Source organism: Colobus angolensis, unplaced genomic scaffold, assembly GCF_000951035.1.
Source record: "Colobus angolensis palliatus isolate OR3802 unplaced genomic scaffold, Cang.pa_1.0 Scaffold139, whole genome shotgun sequence".
In the NCBI taxonomy this organism is placed as follows: Eukaryota; Metazoa; Chordata; class Mammalia; order Primates; family Cercopithecidae; genus Colobus; species Colobus angolensis.
The window spans coordinates 4,376,814-4,384,164 of NW_012114477.1; the positions used below are offsets into that span (position 1 = coordinate 4,376,814).

At 44.8% G+C, this 7,351-nt stretch overlaps 1 pseudogene; it reads right to left on the bottom strand.

Annotated features, from left to right (window-relative positions):
• Nucleotides 1-7,351, bottom strand: part of LOC105506648 — an 18,094-nt pseudogene that overhangs the window by 9,063 nt on the left and 1,680 nt on the right.

Sequence of the window (7,351 nt, forward strand, 5' to 3'; positions counted from 1 at the left end):
AGCCATAAGAACACACAATCCTGTCCTAAGCAGCATGGATAGACCTGGGGGTTATTATGTTTAGCAAACCAAGGCAAGAACAGAAAACCAAACACTGCATGTTCTCACTATGAGTGGGAGCTAAACAGTGAATACATTCGAACATAAAGATGCAGACAATAGACACTGGGGACTATCAGATGAAAAAAGGAGGCAGAAAGGGGGTGCGGGCGGAAGAACCACCTGACTGGCACTTTGCTCACTGCTTGGGTGATGCAGTCAGTGACCACAAGCCTCAATGTCAAAGGTTCACATGTAACTAACCTGCAATTTAATCCAAATAAAAGAAAAGGAAAGAAACAGGGTTGCCCCGGGCACAGAGGCTCCTGCCTATAATCATAGCACTTTGGGAGGCTGAGGCAGGCAGATCACTTGAGACCAGGAGTTTGAGAGAAGTCCAGGCAATATGGCAAAACCCTACCTCTACAGAAAATACAAAAAATTAGTGGGGTATGGTGGTGCACACCTGTAGTCCCAGCTACTTGGGAGGTTAAGGAGGGAGGATCACTTAAGCATGGGAGGTTCAAGGCTGCAATGAGCCAAGATCGCACCACTGCACTCCAGCCTGAGTGACAAAGCAATAACCTGTCTTAAAAAAGTAAATAAATAATAGGATTAGGATATATTACAGACAGATAGGTAGATACATGGATGATAGATAAAACAAAACCTACAGTCATCCAAGCAATCACTGACTGGCATAAACATAGAAAGACAACTGAATGGACAAAATGAGGGAGCCAAGTAATCAACCCAAAATTACATTTAGGGCAGACATTTTTCAAAAGCACACCAAAGGCACAACAGTTGAGAAAACTGGGTAGTCACGTACACGAGACTGAACTAGCACCCCTATGTTGCCCAGTACACAAAAATTTACAAAAAATAAATCGAACAGTTAAATTCAATCCTGAAAGCAAAACACTCCAAGGAGATAACATGGGATAAGTGTATGTTTGGGGGAAACTTGACCCTGTGTACACAGGTTGCAAAAAGAAAAAAGAAAAGGAAAAATTAGGGGGAAAACATGTATAGACAATAAAATGGCTTAACAATCTCTTTTTTTGGATGGGACACTGAAATCACTGCTAACAAATGCAAACGTAAACATGAGAGACTAAGTACAACATTAGAGCCTCTGCGCAGGAGGAAAAAATGAACCCAAAGAGAAGGCATCCTAGACCAGGCATGGTGGTGTGTGCCTGTAATCCCAGCTACTCAGGAGGCTGAGGCCACAGAATTGCTTGAACCTGGGAGGCAGAAGTTGCAGTCAGCTGAGATTGTACCACTGCACTCCAGCCTGGGTGACAGAGCAAGACTCCATCGGTGGGGAGGGGGCAGAGAAAAAACAAAAACAAAACCAGCATCACAAAGATGAGAAGTTTGGGGAAACATACAGCTGATAAGGCCTTGTTTTACAAAAGGCACAGGCTACTAACGCTAGTAACTAGCAAAAAATCTAAACAAAAGAGAAACTAGTAACCGAACCAAAATTGGGCAAACAGCCTGAATAGATTTTTCGGCAAAGAAGACATAAGACTGACTATCTTTACAGAAACGTGGTTAACATTAACTACTCCTGCAAAAAGTGGAAATCAAAACCATACAAAGCATCTCTTATTTGAAATGAATACGAGAAAGAAAAATACAAACACAAAAGCTGGTGTGAATTTCCAGGAAAAAAGAAGTGTTCATGGGAGGGTCAATTACTACATACACTATGGAAAGCAGTTGCAGATTCCTCAAAAATCTCAAAGTCCAATACTATATGATCTATTCATCCTACTACTAGCTATACAGTCAAAGCAAATCGGTATTTTGAAGAGACATCTGCCTTTCCATGTCTATTCCATCACTATTCACAATAGCTAGGATGATGGAAGCCACCTACCTGTTCACCCACAGATGAAAGGATAAAGAAAATGTAGTACATATATACAATGATATACCCTTCGGCCATAAGAAAAAAAAATGCAATTGTCATTTAGGGCAACACCAAGGAACCTAGAAAACAATCTGTTAAATAAGCCAAGCACAGAAAGACAGACACTGCATGACCTCGCTTATGTTGAATCCAAAAACTTAACCTTCAAGAAGCAGAAAGTACAGGAGTGGTTTCCTGAGGCTGGGGAAGCAGGGGAGGATAGGAGGGACTGGTTATGGAAACAAAGTTACAGTTAGTTGGGAGGAACACATTCTAGTGTCCTGTTCCACAGCTGGGTGACTCTGGTTACAATATTGTATTTTTCAAAAAAAAAAGCTAGAAGGGAACAAATTTGAGTGTTCTCACCACAAAGAAATAACACCTGTAGGAGGGAATAGTTATGCTAAGTACCCTGATTTGATCATCACCAAAAATACACATGTATCAAAATGTCCCAGATGAGGCTGGGCAAGGTGACTCATGTGTGTAATCCCAGCACCTTGGGATGCTGAGGTGGTCGGATTGCTTGAGGCCAGAAGTTTGAGACCAGCCTGGCCAACACAGCAAAACCCCATCTCCACTAAAAAATACAAAAATTAGCTGGGCATGGTGGCACACACTTGTAATTCTAGCTACTAGGATGCCTGAGGCACAAAAATCACTTGAACCCGGAAGCCAAAGGTTGCAGTAAGCCAAGATCATGCCGCTGCACTCCAGCCTGGGCAACAGAGCAGGACTGTCTCCAGACAGAAACAAAAACAAGAGTCTCAGATGAGAAAAAAAAAAGTCCCAGGATACCCTCTGTTTATGTGCCTTATTATAGACAAAACATTTAAGAAGTATAAGTCCAGGTGCAGTGGCTCACGCCTTAATCCTAGCACTTTGAGGGGCCAAGGCAGGCAGGTCAGGAGGTCAGGAGATTGAGACCATCCTGGCCAACATGGTGAAACCCGTCTCTACTAAAATACAAAAATTAGCTGGGCATGGTGGCACACGCCTGTAGTCTTAGCTACTTGGGAGGCTGAGGCAGGAGGCTCACTTGAACCGAGGAGGCAGAGGTTGCAGTGAGCCGAGGTCATGCCATTGTGCTCTAGCCTCTTGACAGAGTGAGACTCCATCTTAAAAAAAAAAGGGGTGGTGGGGGGATGTGGGGGGCGGACTCGGTGGCTCACGCCTATAATACCAGCACTTTGGGAGGCCAAGGCAGCTGGATCACAGGGTCAAGAGAGAGAGACCATCCTGGCCAACATGATAAAACCCTGTCTTTACTAAAATACAAAAGAAAAAAAAAAATCAGCTGGGCGTGGTGGCACACGCCTATAGTTCCAGCTACTCAGGAGGCTGAGGCAGGGGAATCACTTGAACCCAGGAGGTGGAGGTTGCAGTGAGCCGAGATCACACGCACTCCAGCCTGGCAAAAGAGCAAGAGTTCGTCAAAAAAAAAAAAAAAAAAAGTTTAAATACACAATGCTAATATTAACATGGAACCACAAACAGTCCTGAACATCTAAGGAACCCTGAGACATACAAACTAAGTTGGAGGACTCACAATTCCTGATATCAAATAGCGCTGCAAAGCTGTAGGTAGCCAATATTCCAATACACCTGGCCCTGTGATGCACCATGGTGCTCCAGCTTGGGTGAGAGTGACCTGTCTCAAAAAAGAAAAAGATTATGAGAAAATAGGAGGGAATCATAGAAGTGATAACTGGTTGTTATCAAACATGTACACAGAAAAAAAAATACCAAATAGCATAAAAAATACACATCCAAACTGAAATCAGGCAGAAAACCTGAATTGACATCGCTGCAAAAATGACATAAAACGCACAAACATGTAAGAGAAAAGGTCCTCAACATTACTATTCATTAGAAAAGAATGTATTCCATAACCACATCCAGGTACCATCCCACACCTACTGGAATGTTACTGAAAATATCTTAAAAATGTAAAAGAATGCTGGTGTGGATTTGGATACAGGGAAAATCTTATGCATTGTTGGTGTAAAGATAAATGAGGATATACACTATGGAAAAAAGTTGTAGACCAGGTGCGGTGGCGCAGGCCTGTAATTCCAGCACTTTGGGAGGCCAAGGCAGGTAGATCACCAGGTCAGATTAAGCCCATCGTGATAACACAGAGAAACCCCGTCTCTACTCAAAATACAAAAAATTAGCCGGGCGTGGTGGGCATATGCCTATAGTCCCAGCTACTCAGGAGGCTGAGGCAGGAAAATAACTTGAACCCGGGAGGCAAACACTGCAGCGAGCTGAGATCACACCACTGCACTCACTCTGGGCAACAGAGCGAGACTCCCTCTCAAAAAAAAAAAAAAAAAAGTTGTAAATTCCTCAAAAAATTGAAAATGCAACTACCATACGATCTAGCAATTCCACTACTGGGTATATCTCCCAAAGCAAATGAAAACAGTATCAGAGATCATAAAGCCTCAATGGGGAATAGGAGAGTTTATTCATTAAATGGTTTTGAGAAAACTGATGTTTATATGAAAAAGAATGAAATAGGACCCTTCTGGTACACAATACATAAAAATCAACTCGAAATGGATTGAAGACCTAAACACAAGACCTGAAATTATAGATCATCAAACGTCTGTAAGAAAAAAGGGTGTAGGGGATGGTGGAGCACTTAAGCTTTGGAGCAACTTGCATCTAGGCTCACAGGCTGGAAACGCGAAAAGAAAAAACGAAAAAAAAAAAGCAGAGGGTAAAACCTCATCGAGAATGGAATGGCTTCTGAATATATCTTTTAAATTGGGAAAGCGAATCACAGGTAACAAAAGCAAAAACAACCACGTGGGGCTCCATCCAACTGAAAAACTTGGGTACAGAAAATAATGAACCAAATGAAAAGGAATCCTACAAATGGGGAGAAAGTTTGGGGGAAGCATGCATCTCCTAAGGGGTTGTTATAAAAAACACGCAATACCTTCACAGTGCTCAACAGCAATAACAACTACAAGATCAACCCTGAAGTGCGCAGGGACCCAGCAGACATTTCTGCACAGGGGACATAGCACTGAGCAGCATGGAGAGAACCAGGTGCTCAGCTTCCCCGTCACCAGGGACAAGTCCCCGTCAGGCTCGCACCCGGATGTACCTCACCGCCCCGGTGGTCGTGACCAGAGGGACAGAAGGGGACACAGGCTTCCCTGAAGGCCAGGGGTGGGAGATGAAAGAGTCCCGATGTGTCCCGATGGCGCGAAGGCAAATTTAAAAATTCATCAAATCCTGGAGGCTGCTGGCATCTTTCTTCCTCCGTCTGAGGCCTGGCCAGGAGGCAGCCAAACACCCAGGCCTGGTCCCAACTCCCACCTGGGCCGGGCTTCCCCTTCCTCCTGGGGCTTTCCTCTCTCCCCATCTATATAGGGCAGGTTCCCTCAGAAAAAGTCCTCAAACCCTCAAAATACCACAGTCTGCTACACTTGCCACCCTCAAAAGTCCTCAGGGAACAAAACTAATGGTAAAATAAATACTAAAATACTAGAAAAGAGAAAAGCTATGGAGAAAATGAGAATAAAGAGAACGTTGGAGGAACCAACCTTCTGTACTCACCGTGTAGAAAACAATGCCCCGGAGAAGCTGAGTTGCACGCAGCTCCCACCTAACCAGTCAGGGCCACAGACAGGAGCTGTTTTCTCCCTAGGACAGGGCTCCAAGTCGTCCCCAAACCGCCGCGGTGCCCCCTGAAACGCCCTGAAGGAACCGGAGCCGCTTTCCTACTCATTCCGGACGCCGCGCACTCCAAGCAGTGTCTGCGGTGAGAACACGCATGCGCACCATGTGAGGCAGAAAAGGCTGTTTTAGCGCCCCCTGCCAGTCACAGTGCGGGATGACCAGCCTCAGGGCAGCATCACCCCAGGCCAGTCTAGGTAGGGTAGAAGGGTGCGTTGTGGGACACCAGAGAGCAGGAACTCCCCAACCTATGCATATGAACCTCCCCCTGTGAGGCTTGTTTTCCCCCTGGACGGGGTCTCACTTTGTCGCCCAGGATGAAGTGCAGTGGTGCAATCAGGGTTCACAGCAGCCTCAACCTCCCGGACCCAAGTGATCCTCCCATCTCAACCTTCAAAGTAGCTACGAATCTGGTTGCTCCACTGTTGGGCGCATATGTATTCGGAGTAAGTCTTCTTGTGTGTGTGTATATGTATGTGTGTGTCTGTGTGTGTGTGTGTGATGTAAATGGGAATTTACCCAACTGCTCACCTAATTGCAAGGCAAAGTACACAGCAGGTCATCTGCAAGCTGGAGAATGAGAAAGCAGTAGCGTGGCTCCCAGGGGAACCAGCCATGGGGCTTTTATATGTCCAAAAGCCTCACAAAAATGGAAACTTTTACCACAGCTCCCAGTCTGAGGTCCAAGATTTGAGAATCCTTTGTGTTTCTCAAGTACCAGATTACAAAGGCCAAAATCATTGAGTTTCAAGTCCAAAGACAGGATAAGAAAAGGTGACCCTCTTCATGAGAGACGTAGTGAGTATGAAAAGGAAAGTCAAGCAAGCTGAATGTGCCCTCTTTTCTATCTTTGATCTAGCTCAGTGCGTGGGCTCTGGAGCCAGACCACCTGGGGTCACATCCTGCTTCAGCCACTTACAAAATGGTGACCTGGAGCAGGTGGTGAATCCTCTGCATGTTTCAGCTTTTCCATCTGCAGAAAAGTACCTTCTTGTCAGAGTTGAGAGGATAAAACACAGATTAATATACATAAGGAACTCAGAACAGTGGCTCTGTGTGTATGGATAATAGGGTGAGAGGGCTTATCACTAGCTTGGAATGTTTCTGTGTGAGGGAGAAGTTTATGGTGGGGTTGGAATGTGTCTGGTCCCAGGGGAGGTTAACTTGGGGCTAATGTCTCTCTGGCCGGAGGGGAGGTTATCTCGGGGCTGGCATGTCTCCAGTCAGGGAGGGGTTTAGAATGTTTCTGGTCGGAGAGATTATTTGCGGTTTATGGTCATGCTGACCTTAGCCATTAGGCTGATGCCCTTTGGATTTAGGCAGTTTTTGATCAAAGTGAACTTTAAAATGACGGTGCTTGTCCAAGATGGCGATGTTCCTGCTCTGTCAATGAAAGTTTCATGTCCTCCTTTCCAATCTTTATGGGTTTTGTTTTTCTCACCTTATTACATTGGCTAAGACTTCCCCTATACGACTGAAAGGAAATAATGAAATAATTCTTAGCTTGGTTTCCATCTCAAAAGGGAGGCTTTTTATGTTGTGCCTTTAAGCATGACACCGTAGGTTTTTGTAGCCGCAGTTTATCAGATTAAGGAAGTTTCCTTTCATTCCCAGTTGCCGAAAATTTTTATTGTAACTGAATGTTGGCGAGTTCTATCAAATGCTTCTCTGCATCTACTGAGATGGTGAGTG